This window comes from Anoplolepis gracilipes, chromosome 2, assembly GCF_047496725.1.
Source record: "Anoplolepis gracilipes chromosome 2, ASM4749672v1, whole genome shotgun sequence".
In the NCBI taxonomy this organism is placed as follows: Eukaryota; Metazoa; Arthropoda; class Insecta; order Hymenoptera; family Formicidae; genus Anoplolepis; species Anoplolepis gracilipes.
Window position 1 is genome coordinate 12,330,283 of NC_132971.1, and position 27,980 is coordinate 12,358,262.

Sequence of the window (27,980 nt, forward strand, 5' to 3'; positions counted from 1 at the left end):
CATGTAAAAAAACTGCTTCTTGCAATTCGAAACGACCTTGCAAACGTTGATGATAAGGTAACCGCCGATCGGTAATTAACGGAAAGAAGATACGTGATAATATACGCTTACATAACCAGAAATTACGAGGCTGATTAGCTCATTGACGTAATTATTATTATTTACATCTTGTTTGATTGCAAATTAAATTCCAAATGTGTTGTAGTTTTGTTCGGTTTTTATTTCACGTTTTCGAGCTCTATCGTCTCACTGCGAAATTTTCACGCTATAAAAAAATTCATCTTTAAAATAAAACGCGCGGTGAAATATTGAGGGAAAAAAAGGGAAGGATAAAATATATAGAATTTTAAAGAAAGAGAGCATATTAAACAGAAAATGCATACTTTGACGTGTGGCAAAACGTTTTCGTTAAACTAAAAAATTATATGCCCTCTTTCAGTATTATTATTAAATTGCAGCTGCAGATGCAACTTGTGTACATTAGCATGCGCTTATGAAAAGAAAATTATTTTGCGAGTTATAAACTCGGCATAAAAATATTTTCCGTCAAGTTGTTTTACGCACAATATTAATATCTCTTCATAATATTATGTTACATTGAAAATTGATGTAGAATTCTTGTTTTATTAAAGCCATTCATATATTATTAATCTTTGTATAAATAATATATAACTATACCGTGCGATATCATAAAATGTTTGATATTATGTATTCTCGGAAGTATTTTATATAATATGTTATATGATATAAAAAAATTAATTAGATAAAATTAATGCTTCAGTCCTTCGTAAGTTGTGAAAGTTTAATTGCAGTTCAATTGCGCTGTTAGCCTTGTCATAAATGATAAAAGCCGCAAATTATAACGTTTTATTAGTTTTTATAATATTGATCCAATTTTATATATATTTTGTTGTATAAAATAGCATTTGTTACTTTACACTAAGATAATTATATTTAATGCTTACGTATCTTATGCGTTACGAATATCTATTCCAGCATACATCATCTATCTATTGCGAATGCTGAATAATTCATGATCTCTGCAGAATTTATTTGCATGTGTTTATTGTAAATTACATAACTATTATCTTTTTGTAATGTATAAAGGAGGCAATTGCTCTGTATACTCAATACATGCATATCATTAATATAATAATAATATATAAGAAGTTCTCCAAAGCAAACATTAGCGAAAATAAAATTGGGGCATTTATTTCATTGATATATAACCGAGCACTACTGAAATTTGATGAAATAATTTATTCTCTCTTTTTCTCTCTCTCTCTCTCTCTCTCTCTTTCTCTCGAATGCTTCAAACGAATAGCTGCATTTATAATTAAATTCCGACTTTTTACGATAAATGTGTAATATACTAATAATATTGTAATGACAAAATAACATGCAATTCCATTTTTCTCAAAATTCAAAACGTTATTTATAAAAAATATAGTGGTTTATTTTACGATACATGATACATTTTTATATACTTTTAATATAATTATAATATAATTTACAAACTCTTTTAATGTTAAAGCACACACATAGATAGCCAAAATTATTCAATAGCTTTCTTGGAAATTTTATTAAACTTGTTACTGTAATATTATACATATTTAATTTTCATAAATTAAAAATATTGTAAGATCTTATTTAATATTTGACTTTAAATCAATTTTTTTATAAATACAGATATTGTTATCAATTACTTAAACGAGTCACATAACTTTCAATTTCTCTGTATAATGACTGTATAATAACTTAAGCGAAGTAATCGGACAAAAAGAAATTTAATGTTGGACGACAACGTGACATGTGATTTCACTCACGCTCGCGCCTACTCGCGAAATAAGTGGATCACCTTGTCTCATCCGTTTCCGCGCGTCGGATATAAGACCGTAATCGCGGTTGATATATCGCCGCGATCGCTCTTCATTATCGCCGAATGTGTCCTGTAAGCTTATACGGTATGTAGGTATGTAGGTACATTTCACAAAACAATGTAACTTTGTCGTAGTGGCGAAGTGGCTTAACTAGACAACCAGATACCGCAGATGAACCACGCTTTTTGTGTGCTCGCCACAAGTATATAGATCGTATATTACAAAATGTTCTTATTGTTAGTAAAAGAATATATTTTTCGCTATATTTTCTGATCTAGAAAATGTGATTTTTATTAACATAAATGCAGTTTTGTAATTTTTAGCACCACAATTATTTAACATAAGTTTGCATAAAAATTCATAAACAAATATAAGTTAAACAGAAAATACCAGAGAATATTTCAGAGAATATTTTTTTTTCTTTATTTTTGTTAGTAATGTACAAAAATTTCATCATATTATATTATTTTAAACTGAGAATATTATATGTCGTAACCAAATTACAAAAAACGTCCTTTATAAAACATTTAATAAATGCAACTACATTGTCAAATTATTATAATTAAAAATGAAACGTTTTACAATTTGACTAAGAATTTTAGCTTTATAAAAAACGTTAACAAACGATTCATCACATTGTCAAATATAACAATTTGTGTATCTTTTCCTGGCTGGTTTATTGCAGTCGTCTTGTGAACCGTTCTTGTAGAACAACCACTTGTTTATACCAAATTAATAAGTATTATGTATCTAAATGAGAAAATTAAGTTTATATCAACACAATTATTAAGGCAATTAGTAACATTATATGCTAATACAATTGACAGTTCAAATTAGCAGTACATAATGTTAATTATGTTGTTATGTACTGCTAATTCTGCTAATTTGAATTATTAATTGTATCACCTATTAATAATATATGTGTCATTAATTTAACAAAAATAATTGACCGCGAAGAAAAGACTTTTATCAAATCAATCAAGAAATGACCGTTGAGTATTCAAAGAAAGTCAATCAGGGAAAATCAAGGGCGACGCGATGAAAACTTTAGAATCTTCACACAATGCGAAGATTTTGACTGGTTAATTCAACGGAAGCGACAGCGCGAAGCGAAAGGATCGTTTCTAATGTCACCGTACAGTAAGGGTAATTCTCACTCGTTTTTCATCGCTTTCTTCTATTCGCACGGGCCAGAGGTTCTCTCTTCCTTTGTCCTATTCTAACTTACATCTATTCGCGCCGCGAAACGCGCTGATCGTCCGACACGAGACGACGTATAAAAAGCGTCGCTCATGCAGCGCACGTGACAAAGTGCGCGAGCGCGCGCGCGCATACATTCCTCGCGTCACGTGAAACGCGTCGGCGGGCGAATTATCCGCTGTAGCAGATCAAACGGTCTCCGGGGAAACGGAAAGCCCTTCACGACCCTTTGGTTCGCGCCGTAAAGCGCGACTAAAAAAGGTCCCGCTGTCCCTTCGAGCGTCGCGGATTTATCCCCCTGGTGCGGGGGTGTCGTCGGCGAAACGACGTTAAAATCGATCGAGCGTGGACACCGTCCACCTGACTGCTCGGAGGGGATATAAATCAAAGCGCTCACGTGTTAATAAGAAGAGAAACTGCGGACGCAGCCTGACACCAAAGAGACCGGCATGCATCGGCGCGTGATGGGTTTGATAAAAGTATTAAATCAAAGCCACGTCCGTTCTATGCGAAATTATGATACGCAAATCGTGTGAATCTTAATCAAATGTATCACCTACTTTTAGTACGACATATAACATATCATAATTTTTTTACTTTTTGTTTATATATTCATATTTTATTTATTCACATTTATACATTTGTAATATTTAATATTGCAACGCGCGGTACTCTCTCTCTCTCTCTCTCTCTCTCTCTCTCTCTCTCTCTCTCTCTCTCTCTCTCTCTCTCTCTCTCTCTCTCTCTCTCTCTCTCTCTCTCTCTCTCTCTCTCTCTCTCTATGTTAACATAAAAGCTTTTCATTCATTCATAGAGCTCCTTTATACAAAATTACCGATATTAATTATTCAACTTCATATTACATTTTAAAATATTTATGTATACATTTATTAATATATATATACTAACATATATATATATATATATATATATATATATGTTAGTCAGATTATAAAATTCTTCTTTTTATAAAACATCTAGGTATTTAATAAAATGCGGTTATATTCTCAAATCATAATTAAAAATGAAATGTTTTATAATCTAGCAAAGGATTTTAGTCTTTTTATAAAATGTTAACAAGCGAGCCGCCACATTGTCAAATGAAACAAGAGATTAGATTCTGACTGGTTTATTTCAATCGTTTTATAAAAGGTACGCGCTTTTACTTACACGTTTCGTGCAATATTTACATTGAGTTTCTGTAACTATGCTATCTATTAATAATTACCTTTATATCATACACGGAGAAAATTTTATATTAAAAATTACTATAGTATGTAGTGACTGTGAATCATTAAGGATCACTTTAAGTTAAAGTGTTATGTAAAACTGTACAAATTTGCGTAAATTGATGTAATTTTTATAATTTTACATAGCACTTTACTTTAGAATGATTCCTAATGGTCCATAGTTATTATATACCATAGTAATTTTTAATATAAAATTTTCTCCGTGTATAGGGATTATTTAGGAAGACTAAAAAATATTTTACAAAGATGGATAAAATTCCAAATGACAGTAAATAAAAATACGTTTTATACAAAGCGTAAAGAATTTTATTCAAGTATACTCATTAATTTTGAAAATTTTATTTATGTTACATTTTAGCTGCGTTAAGAAGACACTACTATCTCTATCTTTGTTCAACTTTCAGTAAGTAATAAAGATAAAAATAATTTTTAGCGCGAATAGGTTCTCCGAACGCATCCTTTATAAAACCTAAAATTATAATAAATATAATAAATTTTAAAGTTCTGTGTTCGTAATAAATATGTTTCTACAAGCTTGAAAATTTTCTTATCTAAAAATACACACAAATAATGTATACTTATTAGTTTTCTTTAAATAAAAAATAAATAACTGTTCTACAAAAACGATTCCTAAAAGAATTGAAATAAACCAACCAAAATCTATATGTGATGTATGTACTTACTTACAAATCGTCATATTTGACAACATATCGAATTGTTAGTGTTTTACAAAAAAACTAAAATTCTTAGCCAAATTAAATATAAAACATTCTATTTTTAATCATAATTTGAGAATGTGGCAGAACTTTATAAAATGTCTAGATGTTTTATAAAAAGACGAAATTTTGTAATCAGGGAGGCTACAATATATTTTACACTATATATTTTTTTCATATACTTTTCTCTTAGATCAAATTTAATCTAGAGTTAGAGAAACAAGTTTGCGTGTATCAGAAATCTCTCTGATTCTTCGATTACGATACAATCATACTATGTACTTGCATTACATTACCGGGATCTCGAAACAGGAAAACGTTGGTAACATCAACGGCCAAGATAAACGTCCGAGTACCAGAGCGGTGAACAAATGTTCTCGAAAGAGTTCGCATGAAATTGAATTGATACAGTTTACAGTTCCAATGGGTAAGCGGATTTTTCCGTGGCTACGAGTATCGATGTTAAAACAATGTTAAATCGCTCGAGTTTGACTTCGTTCGCTCGGTTGCTCATCACAATCATCCTTTCCGGAACGCAAGTAGGGTTCCTATCTCATAAGTGTTGGCAAGAAAAAAAAGAGGGATGGAAAAAATGGAGGGTTGCGAAAATTATATTTATCTTACGTGGAATTCCTTTGAGAGACAATCTCTTCGCGGTAGAAAGTAAAAGCTGAACGAGCAAACGCGCCGACGATCGAGAATAATATAATAATACGCCGGAGTCATTTACGATTCTGACGGCAATTCCATGGGATATTCCCCGGAGAATCACAACGACTCGCAAAACGAGAAGAAAACGGCGCGAAATGTCATCGAATTTCATCGACTTGCGGAGATTTGGATTTCTTTTTCATGATCGCGCCGCTGACGGCGATTCCTAACTTCGATTTACCTGTCACACAAGGATAATGGTCTGTCAGAAAGACGTGAGACCAAAAATGACGACTTTGTCTCGAGGATGAGAAACATACGTACATACATATGTGGAATAACATAAGAGGAATAACAAGACAGAACATTTATAAAATCTCCTGAAACTGCTTGCCTCTCAAGCAATCGATCAACTACAGATAATCACAACAAATATAAAAATAAAAGTTATATGAATATAAAGTTGTGTATTAAATGGAAATTAATTACAGAGTAAGTGTATAAATAAAATAGAAAAAAGTAGAGTAAAAAAACAACGAAGAAAAAATAGTACAATTATTTATAAATTGTTAATTAGAAGCATTTAAAATAAAATGAGAATTATTGAAATAATTGTAAGAAAAGAATATTAAAAAACATAAAAAGAGTTAGAAATAGAGAAAGAGAGAGAGAGAGAGAGAGAGAGAAGGAGGAGTAAAGGACAACAAAAAGAATAAAGAACGGCATTTAGGTAATCTGTTATTGTCAGAGAATTTATGTCAATGAATCCTATATTCGTCGGAAAAGAAAACATATATTTCAATGCTTTTCTTCCTTTCATTACGCATACACATTAGGGATATGGGATAGATGTGGATTATGATGAGAACACGCGTGCCGTTTTAAAACATCATTAAAAAGTTTTGTGAGGCTCGTTTTAGCAGACTCTGATGAAAGTCATTAACATTTCCGTCTTTTTATTAGTTTATCCACGTAATATTCTAGCGCCGTTGTTAGCGGTAATGCTTTTGCGTCTATCATATTACATCGTCAGTTCTTGGATTACTTTAGTGCCTTCATAATACATTACATTTATCTGAACAAGATAAAAATTACTATGATATTAAATCGGAAAATTATCTTTAATAATAGCCGTACAGTGTCATCTTTGAAATATATAAGATAAATAAATAGCAATAATAAAAATACAAGTGATTGTTTAATAATAATATCGATATGCAAAGAGGTTTCAATTATTTTGATTACAATTAATATGATACCAAACTCCGATATATATGTATATTTCTTTATGTTATACAATATACAATATAGAATATACAAGGTGTTAATTTAAAAAATTTTTATCTCGTTTATTTTGTGATCGACTAATTTTTTTGCAAAATATTTCATACACAATTTTTGTGATTTCAAAAGGAATATAAGATGGTGCCATTCGTTTAACCTTAATGTTGATGTGAAAGTTAACCCAGTTTTTTTAATAGATATTTAATCAACTTATAATTTTTTTATATAAATCGATTTCTAACAATATTCTGCGTAAAAAAGTTATAAGGATATAATGACTAAAAATTGAATAGTTTATGAGATATTTTATATTTTAATTTTACATAATTTTAAATAAACAATGAAGTATCTCATAAAATATTCATTTTTTGGTTATCTTCTCAATATTTTTATGCATAGAATAATAAGAGTAATCAATGATAAAGGAAAACATAGTTGTCTTAAAGAAAAGATATGAACTTTGCAACGAACAGTTACATATTACTACGTTAAAACATTTATGTTTTCTTGATATCAATTATAATTTCTTTAAGTATTCTGTGTATAAAAGCATTGAGGTAAGAGAATCGAAAAGCGAATATTTTATAATTTATGTAAAATTTTGTCAAATTGAAGTATGAAATATTTCGTAAACTATTCAATTTTTGGCCATCATACCCTTATAACTTTTTACGTAGAATATTGCGAAAAATCGATTTATGTAAAAAAAATAAGATGATTACGTTTAAAAAAAGTAAATTGACCTTTATATAAACTCGATATCTACATCAAAGTCAAACTAATGGCACCGTCTTATGACCCACTCAAAGTCACAAAACTTTTATACAAAACATTTTGCAAAAAAATTAGTCACAAAACAAGGTGGAAAATTTACTAATACATCTACAATATCAAAACTTTTGTGCGATATTACATTAATTGCAATCAAAATAATTGAAAACTCTTTACATGTCGATACTACTCTCTCTCTCTCTCTCTCTCTCTCTCTATATATATATATATATATATATAAATGGACAATTATTGTACAAAATAATAGTGATAAAATCTCTCTTTCTCTTTACTTTTGCTAGCTTCTTATTTACGCAATATAAAGTAATTATTACATTTAAGTTAATGACTCTAGCAATTTAATAACCGTATTACTCTGACCATCCTAGGTCCACATCTCGTTTCGCAAGATACGATCGATCTGGTCGTCTGGACCCAACCCTCCTGCGTAATACTCGATGAAATTTCATCTCGGGCTTTACGCCGTACTGCCAAATATATAGTACGACCCGACAACAAGTTTACGCGTGGTTTTATAGCGATCGGACGATCGAAAATATTCATTCGTGTGTCGAGCCGTCGAGCGACTTACGTTGGCGTACGTAATCGATTGCGCGAAAGTATTTTTCAAAGTAATCTCGCGCAAAACGGCACAAACAGATGCGACCGCTCTGATCTCATCAAATGCAAAAGAGATTCTCTACGCGCAAAACGCGCGAGTGCACATTTTTGCATGAAACCATTAAGCAGATACTGCGAATTCTACGCGAGAGCAATTTCGCCGCGAGAGTAATTTCGCCGTTTTTATCACTCTCGGCGAACCCATTTTCGCTCGGGCATACAAATGGGTTACGTTCGATGGATTAATCGCGTGTCAGAAAGCGGCGTGACTTTAACGGTGAATTCGACTTCGTCGTTCGACTACGACTTGGAAACTGATAAATGATACGTCATAGAATTATACGAAAATTTATGAACTATGGCGTATATATGTATGTGTCTGTATGCGTGTTATATCCATTAAACACACTTGATCAACCGCCACCAGGTTCAATCTGTGATATTTGCATATAAACGCGAAATTGGCAATATTAATTCAACATTATGTCATGATACAAAGATGTTCGCTAATAAAATGAATATATTAAAATGAATACTGTAAAAAGAGTGAAAGAACATTTTGGAAAAAATAATGGTATAACTTTTTACAGAAAATTTTAATCTTTTATATATAATAGAGAATAAAAAGAGACAGTTCAAAATTACATAAATTATGATAAACTAAAGATTAAAACTATTTGATGAATATTCTTTTGAAATATCGAGAAAAATAATAAAAATGAGAAAACTCTAACTCTACGGGATAATTATTTTTCAGAAGTTTTTCAGTTTCCATGAAATCACGAATCGGATTTTAATGCATTTTTCCTGATCGATATAAATGCAACTTACATTGCTCATTAACGTTTTTATACGCGACAACTATGCAATAGCTTTTTTCGCGAACTACGTATTCTTTCTTTTTCGAAAAAACGAACAAATAAATATAAACGAAAGAAGAATTGCGGATTCCGCAGTGCATATAATCTGGGTGGTATTTATTGCATTACAAATCTCTCGATGTACGTACATGCACTATTCGATGAACATCGTTGTCGCATGGCGTTTTTTTACAACAAACATTGGCGAGAACGGGGTAATTTCGCTCGGTATTTTTTTGTATTTTATATCGGTGCGTGTGTTATGTATTTCGCGAAATTCGCGGCGTAAAGGCCGGAAATTGCAAAATTCAAAAGTGCTATCGCGTTACCTCTAATTTCGCGCTACTCTCGCTCTTTCTGTACACATACGTATTCCAATCATCCGTATTCTTTTTCTACGTGTTTCATTTTATGAGCTTCGTGCATTACGCCGGAGGAGGGGAAAACGAGGAAGGGCGGAGGGAACAGAGAGAACTGTACCATTACCGTAGATTAGAGTGCTTTTTTTCGCACCGATACGTAAAGTATATAAGCTAATATTATGACGTGTATAATATCGTGATGTATGACCACGCTTGGCGGAGAAATGTCTGACGCGAATATCACACAGGCATTTTACCATCAAGAGAAATGTGTACGTTCTTCCCCTTTTACAGGATACGCGTGCGTGGTTGAGAGATATTATGTAATCAGGATATGGTTCACTTGTACACGCATAGAGAGCTCGTTTTGTTATCATTCGTAAATAATGCCACGTTCCATTATAAATTACAGTCAAAAACAAACAGAGGCTGTTATCGATATTCATTTGTAATGTTTTATCGTGATGTATAGACGCGCTGCATCGCTGCATTATTTATCCATCCCCAGCTTTGCGAAAGAAAACAAAATGAAAATAAAGAAAAATCGTGAATTTCACCCATGAATAATCGTCTCGCGATATCCGTCTCAAAACTTTTCGATAATACCCGCAAACGGCATTCGAGCGCGGCCAATAAAAACCTCCCCCGCGCGTGTCGTTGCTAAAGCGGATCGATAAACTGGGCGAAATAAGATCCAATGATCAGCCGCAGAACGGTCATGATAAATGCTGGCGAGCGAAACAAGAATTTCAATTTGCACCGCGCGCGTGACTAGAGTACCGACTAACGAAAATTCCACGTTTCCTCCACTCGGGCTCTCCCACGGCGTGGACAAACTCGCGACCAGTGAAACACGTACGTAATATCTGCCGCGACTTCCGGCGCTTTTTTTTATACGTTCCTTCCGCGTTGCTGTCCGCAAGTGAAAATTCAGAGGTGACTTTCATTTATGATCCCCCATGCGTAACAATCTCACTATCCTCGCCGGTCGAGACTTGTTCTTGTTAGAGACTATTTACAAACAATACTTACAATACTATACAAAGACTTAATATTATTAAGCAAATTAAATATTAAACAACATCTTGTCCACTAGTCATACTTTTAATCATATATAAATTATGAAATTGATGATATTTCAATTAATTTTAATATCTGTTTATATATATATATATATATGTAAACATATATTGAAATTAATTGAAATATCCATTTTATAATTTCTGTGGGCCGTTTGAGACATACGATTTGTGTTAAATTTAACACAAATTTTTCAACTGTACAATTAATTTTTATTTCTTAAATAGTTTGATTAAAAAGAAAATTGCGCTTTCTCCATTAATTTCAATAAAGTTCTGTCCTAATAAATAGAAAAGCAAAATACAAAAATAAAAATTATGCAAAACTGTATTTTATTGTATTTATCTACAATATGTGTCTCGCATAATCTTAAAATACGATATATATGTGTGTGTGTGTGTGTGTGTGTGTGTGTGTGTGTGTGTGTGTGTGTGTGTGTATGTATATATAATACATGAAAATATCTTTATTGAAATGTTGGATTTATTTAGCAGATTGACCGGATTGTCGGCAAACGGTGCGTATATATTTTGAAAAATTCGTTCTCCCATCACCGGATATATGAAATGGACTATGGGCGTATCGCGTTTTCGCGATACGGGACGGCATGGGATGAACGGGGGTGGAGCGGTGGGTTCCTATAAAATACCGAACCGGCGTCGTTTCTTTTAGCCGCAGGGCTTTGTGGAAATACGAGATAATGAAAAAGCTCCCGCAGGATTTTATTTTGAAGAGAGGTCCGCGAGAGAGAGAGAGAGAGAGGACGATCGATCCTACGAGCCCTTTAAACGGCCCGACTCCGGTCACCACATTTCCGTCCGGCGGCGGAACAATGCGCCGCGATATGTCACGCGTTCCAAAGTGTCCTCGACGTGCCATTAATTGGAATTCAAATGGACATAAACATCTCCCACCGGTGACCATCGCCGGCAAGACACGGCATTCGAGAGTTCGACCACCTTCTCTGATCTAACAGCCCCTTCGGTGAATGTGTCACATTCCACTTAAAATAATTTTCTCCGCGCCCCATTGCTGTAACTGTCATTTTCCGTCAACGAAAGATTGATGCAAGAAAACCTTTCCAAGTGCTAAAACTAAAAATTTATATAAAAAAAAAGATTATTATAAATAATGCAGTACACGTATATATAAAATTTTTCTAAAAGTATTATAAAATAATTTTATAATTTCACATTTTGCGATACTTTCTACGAGGTATTTATAAACTCTCAAATATATATAATTTGATACTCTACACTGCAAGTAATATGTTAAAGTATAAAAACGAGTTTTATGTTTTTCATCCAATAACGTTAAAAAAAATTATTCTTTTTAAAGAGAGACACATATATGAATTCTGATAGAAGCTAATAAAGTGTTTTAAATTTAATTAGACATTCTCTGCTAAATAGAAAAATATACATGTATTCTAATATCATGTATTTTAATATCTTTTGAAAAATAATATTAAAATGAAAAGATCTTTTATGTTTTTTCTCATTTGACATAACTTTGAAGTATTAATCAGTGCAATTTATCATATAATATTTAAAGAGAGAACACCAAAAAATATATTATTATTCCATATATATACCTTTGCATATTAAATAAAATGTTACGTATGTTGCCTTTATATCTTTTATTTGGTAAAGCGTGTTTGTATTAATCAATATTTATTATGCTAAAGTGTATCTTCAAACTCACACAATTTTATTTTGTTTTATTTCTTTCTTTATTATTGATAAAAATTATTGAAAAAATGCAGTAATTATATTTTTAACAGTATTTCATTGTTTTGCTGATACATGACATGTATTACGTAAACATAAAATTACAACTCGTGAGTACGTTACAAAGATATGATCTTGATAGAGAGCGTAGTCCGCGTGGTTTGGTCTGTTTTGCTCTTACAGTTTGTTTATGTAAGGAATGTTTCACTGTTTACCTCGTGAAAATAGTGGGCATATGTTCGAGCTTATACAACTAGGAGCGAGGTTTCAGCTTACATAAATTATCAACTAAATATAACCGGATTCCGAGTAAGATTACTTTACCATGCAAGCTAATCCGAAAAGTACTCGGTTTAAATTATATAAGAACTTAATCGCAGAGATGTAATAAGCATTTTACATTTTTATTCAGTCTTTCTGACGTAGTGAATATATTGAATTAACTAAAAAAGAGATATGCGTCAACACAGAAAACTGATAGAAAACGTCCCAAAGTAACAGTTATTACTGCGTCAGACGGATTAAGCCCCGCGACGGGCGCGTATATTTTTCGAAATCAGTATAAACATTTTCATCCAGCTTTCGAAAGTTCAGTCTAGCATTCTGCGACAAATTAAGAGATCATTTTATATATTAAATTGAAACAAAATTTAATATCGCGTCGAGAGAGATACTCGGCGCTGCTTTTTCTGTTTTAAATACCATACAATAAACAGAGGTTCATATAATAAAGCGTTTTATCAATATAATATCGCAAATGTACATGTACGTTATACTTGGTAAACATTTAATTTAAAAATATGGGGAATATTATTTTCTGAAATTATATTAATTTTTTGACAATGTAATACCTACTACTGCTAGGCAAGTAAAATTGATGCGACGAAGATATCAATGTTGAGCTCTATTACGACTATCACAAGTCGCATCCTTCGTAGTCGCTGCTGCAGTTACAGCGAAAAATGAAGATGGAACGTGTGTACGTGTTAGAAATTAGTCGCACACTGTCGACATTCGTAATTCTTGTCACATGAACTTGACAAGCAAATTGTTACACTTTACTCATCATTGCGCGAGCAAGTAATGTACATAAGTAACTTAAGTAATGAAAGTAACTAGTGGAATATGGAACAACAAAATTAGGAAAATTCTTAAGAAAATTTACTTTGATATTATCTGAATATATTTAAAATTATAAAAATAAAATATAAAATAAAATAATCAAAAAAGTTATTTAAATCGTGTAGCAAACTAAAACATTTACAAAATGATATATTTTACAGAATTAAAAATATAAGTATATTTAAAAAATTAATCATTTAAATTATAAAAATAAACGCATGAAAAATATAAAATAAATATATTTAAAAGAATTATTTTATAACAAATTAAAACATTTGCCCAATGATAGGTATCTTTCAAAAAAAAAGTGCCTTCATTGAGTTTCTAATTTCTACTAACAATAAAAAAGAATTAGTAACATAAGTATTTACTTAGGAAATAAAATAGTGACGAAGTCACTCTTTTTACAGCAATTGCATGCAATTTACATACAAAGCCAATTTTTACTATTAGTACTATTTTATTTTGTCATAACATTGCCTAAAGGAAAAAACTTGAAAATATCTCAAACGTTCTCCATACACTTTTTTTTTAAATTTGTCGTTCATAAACTGCATGCATACGACTAGAACATTATGACAAACAATAACATTAGTGTATTTCGTGATCCGTGTTCACGATACTATCGCTCGACCAGCCGGTAATTGAACGGAAACACACAAAGAGTAGTGGGCAGAAAAATTGCTTGTCTGAAAACCGACGTGCCCGACCGTGTTCCTTCCTTTCGTTTCCCTCGGACGTTTCGCACCGAGAGATTCCGTGCGTCGCCTACGTGACTGCACGCTCTCATGTGGTCCGTCGCATTCTGACGACACGACGGAATCGTAGAATCGAACGCGACAACGGATCGCCGTCCGTTGCGTCGTGTCCGGTTACGGAATTCGCGATAGAATCATGGATGCGAATAATCCTCGCGTTGCAATAATCACGATTAAACAATAGAGATAAATAGATTTGCGAAATTGCGCCGCGCAAACAAATACAGCAAAATCCAACGCTCCTTATTTTCTTTTAGATGCAGGAATTTTTTACGCACGCGCTTTAATGCATTTTATATTCCTATCTCGCGAGCAAAAATCTAATGTGGTGTTTTTTGAATTTTTGATTTTCTATTCGTAATTATTACAAGAAGGGCCATATGCAACAAGAACGGAGAACGTGCAGTTTTTTCTGTGAATTTGTTAATTGCATGTCAACTGACCGCTTCGAATAAATTTTTAATTAATATTTCTGTCAGTTAGCAGAGCTCAAAAAATTGCGTTATACGGCCTGTAATTGTAGCATTATAATTGTACGATGTTAGCGTATAATAATAATATGATGTTACGCGACACGCGTAATTATTCATTTGAATGTTTGCTTTTCCGCATATGACACTTTGACGTCTAAATATACATTTTGCTCATCGCGATGATGATTCACATTAAATTATACCTTACAGATTATTTTCATTTTGACATATATTATAGAGGACATATTCTTAAGTAACACACACTTTGAATTTTGTGGCGCTCTTTTAATTTCTGAGATAGATGATTTTGAAATATCATATAATTTTTTTTTCGTATTTACTTATATCATATTATTATTATATCCTACATGTCTGTTTATATTTCTTTTATATACATTTTCTTAATATTGCATGGCTGTCAGTACACTTCAGGATTACTCTTTAATTTCGTTAAGAATTTGTTCTTGTTTATTTTTTTATTTAACTTGAATACTTTATAATACAAAAGTATTTATTATGAAAATAAAAAATTAAATATTTAAATAAACGTGTGGGTGAGAGAAGGGAAGATTCCTTTTATTTGTTTATTTAACTTGAATATTTTATTAAGAGAATATTTGTTATAAAAGTAAAAAATAAATATTTAATAAACGCGTGAGCGGGAGAGAGATCCCTCCTTTTCTCCTGTACTTCTATCTCGAAAAAATTCTAACTCTGACCTAAATTTATAATATAATATTTTTGAATTTAAATTGAAATTAGATTTGGGTTAGATTAATTTTTTCGGGAGTGTTCTGAAGGAAGAAAGGCTCTATCCATCCTTATGTCTTTACTTTACGAAAAGAATTTTGAAAAACATAGAAGTCAAAGTCATTGAGACTAAATCTCTGTTTCTAAAAATATTATTTTTACAATATTTTAGAATTCATTTATTTAATATACATATATTACATTTATTATAAAGATTAAATTGATATTTTTAAATAAACTAATCATGTTTCTTAAATTCTATTTCCACAAGGTTTTTATTTGTACTAGTGCGATTTATATTTAAAAAAATAAAAATGTATTATTACAAATTGAGCTAATAAAAGCTGAATTACTTATTAATATCTTATTTAATAATCATTACCTTATGTTGAATATTTTTTTTCATTTATTGCTGATAGAACATAATTTAATATGAGATATGAATTAGTATTAATATAAATATTTTCTTATATAATTATTATATGTTGGATATTTTTATTTGTTCTTGATATGTATTAGTAAATGATATTTTTTTTCTATATTTATTTTATTACTTATATTTGTAAATATACTACTTTTAAAAGAGGAAATTAGGAAACGATAGAAATTAGAATACGATTTACAAGATTACCGGTTGCTTCAATCGCACTTTTTACACTATGTCATAAATAGATTTATAATAATTAATTTGTTCTTAACAAAAAAAGGTTAAACATCCAATAGTATTAAACGTGAAGTTAAAATGCCCAATATTCATTTGCGTATAAATTATATATAATGCTAAATAGGAAATATTAATACCTGAAATATCTTAAGTGGTGCAATAGTAGTAACTTTATCTCATGTAAAAATAGAAATGATTGTGAAGTGTAAGCTAATACAACAAAATACATTTACCGCAAAATTCTTCACACTCGTCATTTATCGCAATGAACGCGTTGAAAATTAACGATTAGATAAACGCAGTTACTAACAATTAACGATCGCGACCATTAACCAAGGTAGCCGTGGCGTTTTCTAATAGTAGTTGTCGATTTGAAACAACAATGAAATTATGGTTTCCTGCGGCTTCTCAATAATTCACCATTATTTTCCGTCTCGCCAATGAACCATGGCAAAGGCAATATTCCCCATAATTGGTACGTTCAACTGTTGCGTCAATCAAAGAGAAAGAGCGCGCGACCCGAAACTTTTCCATTAAGATAACTTCGATGTTGGCGACGCAATTCGTCCAGCACACGAGATGGCTTCTCTCGTGGCCTCACCGATAAACTCTCCAGCACAGGAGAGAGAGAGAGCGGAATTAATTTCTACGGTCGAACGATCCCAGCTGGCACAGAATATTCTATTTACCTTCATGAGCGACACTAAGCGGTTCGCTATAATGGTCGGTTATGATGGCGTTTAACTCAGGCTTAACCCGGGGATTAGCCCGAGATCCACCCGAGTTGTCCTTCCGCTGGCGTCCCGGAAACGGACGTCGGAGAGAGAGATATCAGCAAGCGATCCGTCCCGTTTCAATTTGCCGGCGTTTACAATTGCATCGCTCAAAAACGCGTGACAAGAGAAAAACGGCACGCGACGCAGCTGCATCGCCGACGATTTCCGTATCGACAACCTGTCGATTAAATTATTTTCGAGAATGATGGCCGTTTGAGTCGCGCGCCGAATTGTTATCGCGTATCGACGCGGCGATAAACAAAAAAAATTTCAGCGATATAGAGGAGAAAACACGCGAATTCGTCTGTCGCTCACGCCTTCATCCTGTGCATGAGAGCCCGGTTTACCGTGTAACCAATTGCACGTAACACGATTCTCTCGCCCATAAACAAAGGAACAGTGAGTTTACAAAAAAAAAAAAAAAAAAATAATAATATCCAGCTAATATCGCGAAAATGTATAATGATATTCGATATCTTGATGACATAAACGTTCTCGCGAATTCAATCGTGAATGCATCCTGTGATTCGATATCCTGTGATTTCGATATAATATTATAGTGTCCATCGTTTCGTGTAATTGGACAGGCGAATTCTATTAGCAAAGTATTAACGTACGTCCATTTCGTAACCGCATGTGCGTATACAGTTTTAAGTAGCAGACACACAAAGTCGGTCAGCCGCACGCGGAACTCTAATTACACATTATAAATGTTACGAGAAAGACAGACAATTTATATTCTTCCCCGATGGCGATTCGACGTTTGCAACGTGACATCGATACACCGTGATTACCGTGCAGCTTAACGGCACCAATTACGAACCGCGTTTTCCCCATTCATCGAAATGCCTGTGAGCGCCCGTGTTGTTGTCGATCGTGCGTTAAAGCGGATACGAAAACTGATTATCGATAGTCGGAATTCGGTTTTCGCGTACATCGGCAGTACATTGAAAATTCGCCGGCGCGTTGCCGAATTTTCGCGCGGAATGCGCGGCCCGCTCTGATCGAATCGCGAAATCGAATCGTGTACATACCGTCGATCGGATATAATATAAAGAAAACTGGAATGAGCGAATGTGGTTAGTTGTGGCGACGAAACTGCCCGATTTCGCTCCCCCGTAACGTATTTCACGTTACGCAATGCGATCAGTGACATTTCGTACAGCACATTAATTTTAAATTACTTTTAACGATAGAACAAATGAAAGAAAAGAGATGAGATTTAATAGTTGTTAATAAATAAATAAAAAATTATAAATATAATAATAACATTATAAGGAAATGATTATTAAATGATAATAATGTTTCTTTTCTAATTTCCTTTTTATTTTATTTTAATGACTTCTTGACCTGGGTTTGCAACAATAACATTATTTTTACGAAATCGCGCGTACACATACCGTCGGTCGGATATAACTATAATAATATAAAGAAAACTGGAATGAGCGAATGCGGTCAGTTGTGGCGACGAAACTGTCCGATTTCGCTCTCCCGTAGCATATTTGACATTGCACAATGCGATCAGTGACATTTCGCACAGCACATTAATTTTAAATTACTTTTAACGATATAACAAATGAGAGAAAAGAGTTGATTGTGAGATTTAATAGTTGTTAACAGATGAATAAAAATTATGAATATAATAATTATATTATAATGAAATGATTATTAAATCATAATAATGTTTTTTTTTTTTTAATTTCCTTTTTATTTTATTTCAATGACTTCTTGACCTGGGTTTGCAACAATAACATTATTTTTACGAAATGAGATTTTACTTGCATAACAATGGTCACCAGACGAAAGTTTGATCTCTCTTGAAAGTTTTCCGGAAAAGTCGATGCCGCAGTTACATTTTATTCAATTAAAATTTAATACTGAATAAATTTACATTACACATTTAATATAAAAAAATATAATTATTAATTAAAACTATATTTATTCATCATAAAAATAGAATGTATACATATAATATATTGTGTCCGTAAATATTGACCAATATTTGATTAATATCCATAATCCATTTTCCACATATGGATCATACGATTTTGTGCATTTAATTGGGAGTCAAATATAGACACACATAGATGCAATATGATATGATGATTTCACTCAAAAGATAACGCAAACATAATTCACTAATAAGCAACAGAACAGAGAGAAAATAGGGAAAATTCATCGCATTAACATTTGAAATTCAGACCGCAATTTGGCATTCGTTGAACACGCTGGGGTGATCGTCCAGTTAATTTTTGCGTGGCACAGGATATAAAGTGTGCAGAGACGCACGTATATATTGTTAGTTTTCGCGTAAAATAACGAAAATGTGAATAAATCATTCAGTGGAAAAAAAACGGCGAAAAAAAAGAACATGATGAATATTGCATGCGACTCTACTTTGTCGACAATTATAGTCAGCTGCGCAAAATTTCAAGTAAATCTGACATTGGAAATCATGAAAATCTTCCTTTAGTATTATCATTCATTAAAGTGCGAGTTTTATACAAGAAAGAAAAAATCTTCGCGCGCTTTCACATTACACTTCTTATTAAATTCAATTTAATTTTAATTTATCTGAGCTCCGTTGCTGATATATATATATATATATTTTAAAACTCAGAACAAAATGTGTGAATTTCCAAGGCAATCAGATCAGCGAGAATTTGCCGCACATACACAGCTGCGAATTAGTTTACGAACTAAATTGACGTTTAATGTTGCGTCGGCGTTGCCGGTTTACGAGGTAGATTCGAGCATTGTCGGAATTCACATGGAATTCAGGACAGCCTGATACGAAGAGTGGAGGAGAAAAGGGAGCGAAACGTATCGGAATTTTATTTTATAAGAGCGTCGGGGGCTAACGCTCCGACGATAAATATCGAGCATTGACGGTATAATGTTAAATCGGCAAAATTCTCGGCACGCGAGATACGCTGCCTATGGTACATACATATAATCGTCGAATATATCCAAAATGAATATCTCTCGGTGTAGGCGCCGGGTATTCTGCCTGATAATTTCCATTACGAGCAGAATATAGCAAATTCAAAACGAGAACGGCACTTTCCGACTCCTCGACCTCCAGGGTCGATCGAGTTTCTGACACGCTCGATTTGCGTGGCTGAAAGATCAGCTGGCCCATTTCGAGGGAATACGATCTGGGAAACCGATAAATTTAATCGCACACGATACACTCGATTGTCACCGGTCATAAATAAAATGGGGTATGTAATAGCGATGGGGTGTCCTCGAGTGTGAGCTGAAGAATTGGGGAAGATACTTGATAACGTTCAACTTTTCAATGCTAAGCATTATAGGCGAATTTTAACGTTTACAGACAATAACGCAAATCTCCAGAGATAATATAGAGTGAAATAGACCGTGCAGTTTTTGTCGAGTCTACTGTAAAAAATATATCGACCATAAATGTTATTTTTAAGATATGTTTCGAAAATCATACAACAAACAAGAGTTTACAACAAAAAATCTACAAAAATTTTAGAATATATTGAAATATTCTATGAAGTAATATCCATATACAGTTAATAAAATACAGAAAATGTAACAATACAATTTCATATACTTCAAAAGTTCTCTCTTTCGTGAATTTACTTTTAATTGAACAAACAAACAATTTTGATTGCATTTGAGTTGGGTTATTTTACATGCAATTCTCTGGGTGTAAAAATGTTTTTATATATAAATAAAAAAATATATACAATAAAATCACATTAGAACGAGTAAAAATATCAAACTACGAATGCCGTTGTCATAATGCTAGCCTTAAATATATTTCTACGAACAAACAACTGTAATTTGAGAAATTTGCATAAGAATCTTTAATACATTTCCTTGATCAATCTGACGCTCAACGTGAATGACCGAGCGACCCAAGTCCGACTCGGTAGCAAAAGTTTTCGCGGTTCTATTCCAATTACCCCGCAAACTCGACGATTGCGGCGAGCACGCGCACACGCGGTAGACGTAAATATTTACCGCCCCATCAACGACAAAGTTCCATAACGAATATCGCGTAAAGCGATTTCGTGACGAGATGCGAAAAACAGAACTACTGCGCTGATAAAAGCAAGAAACCCTTAAAAGATCCTTGTATTCCATTTTTCCAGAGAGCCGCCCACATCGTACTGGTCTCCTAAATTGTGCGTCATCAATTTCATTATAATTAATGGATATATAACACATCTACTGGTAAAAACATGAAATAAATGAGTAATACAGTTAAAGTTTCTTATTCGCGAGGAAATATAAGAAACGTGTGTTTCCAAGAAAATTAAAAATTAAGAAAATGTTATTAAAAAAGATGATTTTATTTCAAATTAAAAATTAAACTCATAATTAATACTTAATATAATTGCATAATATTTTCTATGATTTATACATGTTAGAATTGCAACAAATTACTTAAATATTATTAGATAATTGATCAAAAATTAGTTTAAAAAGTTTATTAATTTTTTCTTGTTTCATGATACTTTGCAGGCTCCTGAATTCAAGTTTATATTTGGTCATTGCTTTTTTTTCTTTTAAAAATTCAAATAAAAGTTTTCAAGTAAATAGACTTCTTTCTATCCAGGGATCAATTTTTATGAACAGATCAATTTGTGATTCAAAAAGCGATATAGCATTTATTTATTTATTTATTTATTTATAGATATAATAGAATTAAAATTTTAACTGCGAATACAAAATTTTCTAATCATGAATTAAAAAAATACATATTTTGTACACCACGAACACCGAACACAAACATTTAAAAAAATCAAGTACGAGTGATACAACTTGTTGTAACTAATTTATTTTAGCTGATAATAATTCTAATGCAGTTTTATTTTGTATTTTTGTATTTTTCTAAAAATAAATTTATATAGAATATTTTATATTTATTTTTTTTATATTTACATATATTACATTTGTTATAAAAGTTAAATCAATATTTATAAATAAACTGATCACGTTTCTGAAATCGTACCACCACAAGATTGTTTTAAATAGTATGATTTGAGAAAATCTTGTACTAAAAAAGTTTATTATTGTCAACTATTACTTCTAAATATATTATTTAATAACACTGTCCAACATAAAAAAGCATTTCTTTTTTCAAAAATCGTGGCATATATTTTTTAGTAAAATTGAGTGTACTAAATCCAAATTTGATCGTAAAAATATTAGTTCTTTAGAATTTTGAAAAAATTATGATTAAAAGTGCAAGAAACAAGAATTTTTGCAATCTTTGAGCTATATCTAACAAAGAAAATGTCTTTCTTTTATTTTAATAAGCTTTAATATATTGTAGTTTAGGTAAAAATGTATTTTTTTACATGTGCCTATTTGGCCTTTAAAAAGGTGAAATATCCTTTTGAAAGGAATTGATTTTTATATTCTTGAGCGAATACTATTAAAACGATAAAAAATATTTAGAAATGTTTCAAGTAAAAGTTCTAAAATTTTCAAAAATTGAGAGGGAGAAGGAAAAATATGACATTTTAGAAAAATTTGATTGCACTGTTGTACCTATAATAATTATTTCAATTGCAATTAATTTATTAATTATTATTTAATTTACTATATTTATTTATTTAATTTACTATATAATTAATTAATGAATTAATAATATCGAAAATTAAAAGCTATAAAATTTTTACTATTTAAAATTTTTTTATATCTTTTACCGTTTCGATGGTATTCATTCAGGAATATGAAAACCGATTCTTTTCAAGAGCATGTTTCATCCCTTTAACGGCTAAACAGGCACGTATAAAAAAATACTCTTTTATTTTTACCTAAACTACAACATATTTAAAGCTTTTCAAAATCGAAGAGAGACGCTTTCGACCCTTCCCTTAAATAAGTAACCTGACATGATAGAAGGCTTTATTACGGCTTTAATTTAAAGAAAATTAAAAGTTAAACATTCCATTTTACGAAGATAATGTGCAAAGTTTCTGAAAAAAACTGTAGTTTATCAAAAAATTATAGAAAAATTAAATTGATCAAAAATGCTACTTTTCTTATTACTATATATTAACTTATTAAAGTCTTGTAATTCAGCTAAAATAAAAAACTTTTTACGTTTATTTTGTGTTTAATACATAAATACACAGTATATATAATAATTATCAATAGGTTAAATAACTATATAATTTATCAAGGGGTTATATAAGTTTTGATAATTTAATGTAACGAAAGTAGAATTTTTTCTTAATTTAATATCATTTTTTTGTAAATTGTGATTTTTTTAGGAACTTTGCACATTATCTTCATAAACTGAAATGTTTCACCGTGACAAATTTTTCTATCACGTCAGGTTATCTATTCAAAGCAAAAATTGTAGTGTTTTACCCCTTTAATCTTACTTTTCTCAAAATTCTGATAAGCTAAGGTATTTTTGCCAGATTTGAATTCAGCATATTCAAATCTACTAAAAAATATATGCCACGATCTTTAAAAAAATTCTTGTCGATAGATAGCGTTATTACTTTATGTTAAATATTTTTATCCTTATTTGTTATCAATAAAATATGATTTAATGTGAGAAAAAAAATAAAAAATAAATGATTTCTTTTCTTATCTATATTTTTATTTTATTTTTCTATTTTTCTAATCTATATTTTTATTTTATTTTACCTATATTTTATTATTTTTATTCATAAATTTATTATTTTTAAATGATATACAATTTAGGAGTTTGATTGCTTAACTCGTGCCTTTTACACTACGTTATAAAAAAATTTGTAAGAAATTAATTCGAAAAAAAAGGTTAAATAGCAGACGTCCAATATATCAACTTACATACAAATTGGTGCCAATTAAGAAACATAAAATATCTTAAGCGGCACAATATAAACAATTCTTTCCAATTTTTTGGCCTTGCGTGGTACTTTCATTTTTCTGCTTGGTATTCGCGAAAATTATCGCGGAAAAATCGCGCGTAGTGCGATTCGATGCGTAGTCGGCGACGACAAGTGCTAATTAAAAGGACTGGAAAATCGTGCGGTCGTGCGGCTCTTGTGGTTATTGCACGGCCTCCCTTTTCCAACCCGGCTTTAAACCAGCGGATGCGAGTAGCGAGATAATAAGCTCGGCCGTAGCCGGTCGCATGGTGTGCAGGTGGACGCCACGCGACACCTGCTACCACTTGGCTTCGCCATCGGCCTCTTTATCGCGGGTGTGAACGAACGACCGGATGGTGATCGATCGCGTCGCGCGACAGCCAGTGACGGCACTCAAACCGATACCCGCTCGCAATTTTCAAACGAGCCAGATATATGTTACTACACGTTCGAGGGCCGTCGATACTACGGCACTTTTCGCCGGTTGTTTCGCAGAAGCCCCCGATGTTGTCAGTTATTTGGACACATCAATCGGATTGATAAAAAAAGACCCTGGTATGTACTCGAGGAAAGCTGAAAGCAAAAAATAAAGTAAAGAAAAACGACCGTTCGAAATTCGATCGTGCGTTTTTTTCGATAACTTCGAAGAGTTTCAAACCTTCGAAAAAAATTCGGGAAAACGCGAGATTGAAATTATTCGACATACGTGAAACATTTCAATGGAGCGCACTCACTCTCTCTCTCTCTCTTCTTTTTTTTACATATGCATCCGATCCATTGCCTAAAAAGTACAGAGCACTTCTACTTGTTTACTGTGCTTCGAATGTTTTGATCGGCGAAGGGAGGGAAGCGATAAAGCATTGCATCCGGCATCCTGCGCTATGTATGATGGAATCACTCGTGCGTTAGTGCTAGTCACAAATAGCGATGGCTCTCGAATCAATATGGCAATGATGAATAATGTACATCCTCGAGATTGAAATTTATTGAACTATGCAAATAGATTCTTGCTATCTCTCTCTGGCCAGAGAAAGTTCTAATTATTACTTTACATAAATTGCGAATTATTATTCTTTCTCTTTAATACAACTTTTCATATTTCAAAGAAAACTGGTACTTTTTTACGAGAAAAAAAACCTCAGGTATCGCTGTCCTTCTTAAAATTTGTCGTAATAATTGAGAAAGGTATAACGTAGAATGATACGAAAACAGAAGCTGCGGAACTCCTCCTGATTGGTTTTCTTCCCGTTTGTCTGTCAATCTTCTTTTCCGCACCTAATGGCTTAGTTTTAAGACGAACGGTACACCAGATTAAGAACAGACAAAGGTATTAGGGATTGCCTCCAAGACGATTACGTGATAGGACACACTAATCAGCCCAAGACCTCCGTTATTCCGGCTCGACAGACTCTTTGGGTCTCTCTTGAGGTGACATGCCTGCCACAGATGTTACCTCAAACCGTCCATCGTGGTAAGATATGGAGACAAACTTTAATCAGATCTTCGATTCAAAGTGAAAATCCACTCGATGACATTTGTGATTATTATTTAACGTGTACTGATACATCTAATTGTAAGTAACTTTAGATATGGAAATTACATAAAAAATTAAATATATAATAATTTTATGAAATTTTTCAATTTTTATAAAGTATATTAATTAATTACATTTGTTAATTAAATATTCAAGAATGGATTATTATAATTTTAACTGAGCATAAACGCGACTTAAACTCGAAGAGATTAATAAATATCTGTCTATACAGCTAACTAGAACCGGTACCGAAAAGCTTGCAAGCTTACGATCACAAAATTTCAACAACTCCACGAGGACTTACACGTGCTTAATTGACGGTCGGTATATTTCAGGTATACTCTGTGTAGGATAGTATATGCCCCAGAGACTTCTGATATAGCTTACCTGAAATTTATCGATCACGTGGACGGGTTTTCGCTTAAAATTTTACTCACGATCGCGCGGAGGATCGTTCGATAAAATCGAGTTGTACATAGATGCACGTGGTATTTCTACGCTTTGCAAACTTCTTTTATACAGGGTGTTCTGATAAAATTGTCATGTTTCCTCAGAAAAGAGAAAAATCTAAAAAAAAGAATTATTAAATTCAGCTTACAACATGATAATAAATAATATCGGGCTCTAATGAGTTATTGGCAGATGGACAGCCAATATTAATTATAATCCGTGCACATTAATAACTCTAATTAATTAGAGAATTTTTATCAGAATTTTAATTGCCGAGATAGTTAATTAAGTACATTAAAGATGGTATTTCCGATGATACTGTCGCGAGAGAGTGAAATTATTCGAAGGACACTGATTTTCGGAAGACACCCAGTAGAGAGAATAGAATTCTCTCTTATTCCGTCTTCGTTGCGCGTAACACGACGTCTTCCGCTTTAAGCTCAGCCCGTCGTACATAGATACAATCAGACATCGGTCGATCCTGGTCCCGTCGCGACGCGACTCAGGGATGGCGCGTTGCTTGTTTCGCCATCACGACGTTAGTTTCCGGCAGTCTCGACGGCATTTTCGTCTGCAAGTACGCGACACGAGAAACCGCTGGTCATCCACTTGCACGAGGATGCAGACAGGATTGCTCGGGCACCGTACCGTACTAACTCTCGCGTGCCTGCCCGAGGGACATATATGCCGTCGCAGATGGTTGCGTTCTATGTAGACGTCGTCGGATTATATGCAACCTCGCAATGCGAATAGATTAGTATGATACCATCTTTCGTACGCGTGTCAAAAAATATAGAGAGGAGAGTTACCTGTATATCATACTACTTCAAATATTTTACGTTAAATTTCCTATTTCATACTAATTTGTGCGTAAATTAATATTGGACATTTTAGCTTGATGTTTAAAATATCTACTATTAGATGTTTAATATCCTTTGTCAAGAACAAATAAATCTGTTGTAAATTTTTTTATGATATAATATAAAAAGTTCGATTTTACCTATATACATATTATATTTATTATAAAAGTTAACTCAATAGTTTACAGAAATAAACTAATCACATGTACCATTGCAAGATTTCTTAAATCGTATTAATATAATTTAAGAAAATTTTATATAAGAAAAAAATAAAAAATTTATTATTATTTCAACTATTACTTATAAATATGTGATTATGATTTTGTGTTAAATATCTTTTCTTTATTTGTTATTAATAAAATATGATTTAATGTAAGATATAAATTAATATTAATATAAATATGTTATTTTTTATATATATAATTATATATATATATATATATATATTATATTAATTTAATTTAATTTAATTAAACTCTACATATATATATATATATAATTATAGGATATAATCTGAAAACTATTTGTTTATATTTTTCATTGCTAATTTATTTCATATTTTTATCATTAGATATCGTTTATATTCATTAATTATGTAAAGAAATTAATGAGGTACGATTTAGGAGATTAATACGATAGTAAGTAACAATGTCCCCTATAAATTCCAGATTTATGTTCAGTAGTCAAAAGTGTAATATGTATATCGTCTCTATATACGATATATTACTTTACTATCATGTATCACTGATATTTTAGACAATAAAAAATAATATTATTACGAAATTGTGTGATAATATGAGAAGAATAATTATAAAAAAATACTCAATTTTTTTGCAATTTTACGCACTCGAGATTTCACTTCGTTATATTATGCAACCGCAATAATTGAATTGGCAGTTTCTGCATACAGGAATGAAATTGCGATTACAATCGATGCGATGAAAACGACGCTAATTGCGAAGAACATGGTCGAAGTTTGCGCAAAAAGAAGTTTACGTCGAAGTTGGAAAGCAGTGCAGAGCTCGGGTTGCTGAACTGCTTCTTAAGGCATCCACCCAGGCTCCAGAAGTAGTTCCGACTTCTATTTAGTGTAAGTCGGGCGAAAATAAGTTACGAGAAATGGACGAGAAGGGGGAAACGGCGGCGTGTTTGTCCCAGCGACGTCGCACTTAAGCACATAACAACAGATACGAGGCGCCAGAATCAAATTATCACGCCTGCGAAGATAGTTATCGAATAAAAAGGTTATTGAAGCATTTATTGGTTACAACAGTCTCAGAAGAACGCTTCGAAGGAAAAAGTCCTCGACCAAACTCCTTCAACGACGATCCGTTGGG

The 27,980-nt window shown here is 32.2% G+C and overlaps 1 protein-coding gene across 4 annotated transcripts in view; it reads left to right on the forward strand.

Moving 5' to 3' along the window:
* Positions 1-27,980, forward strand: part of Glurib (Glutamate receptor IB) — a 266,800-nt gene that overhangs the window by 204,715 nt on the left and 34,105 nt on the right. The gene's annotated exons all lie outside the window — the stretch shown is intronic.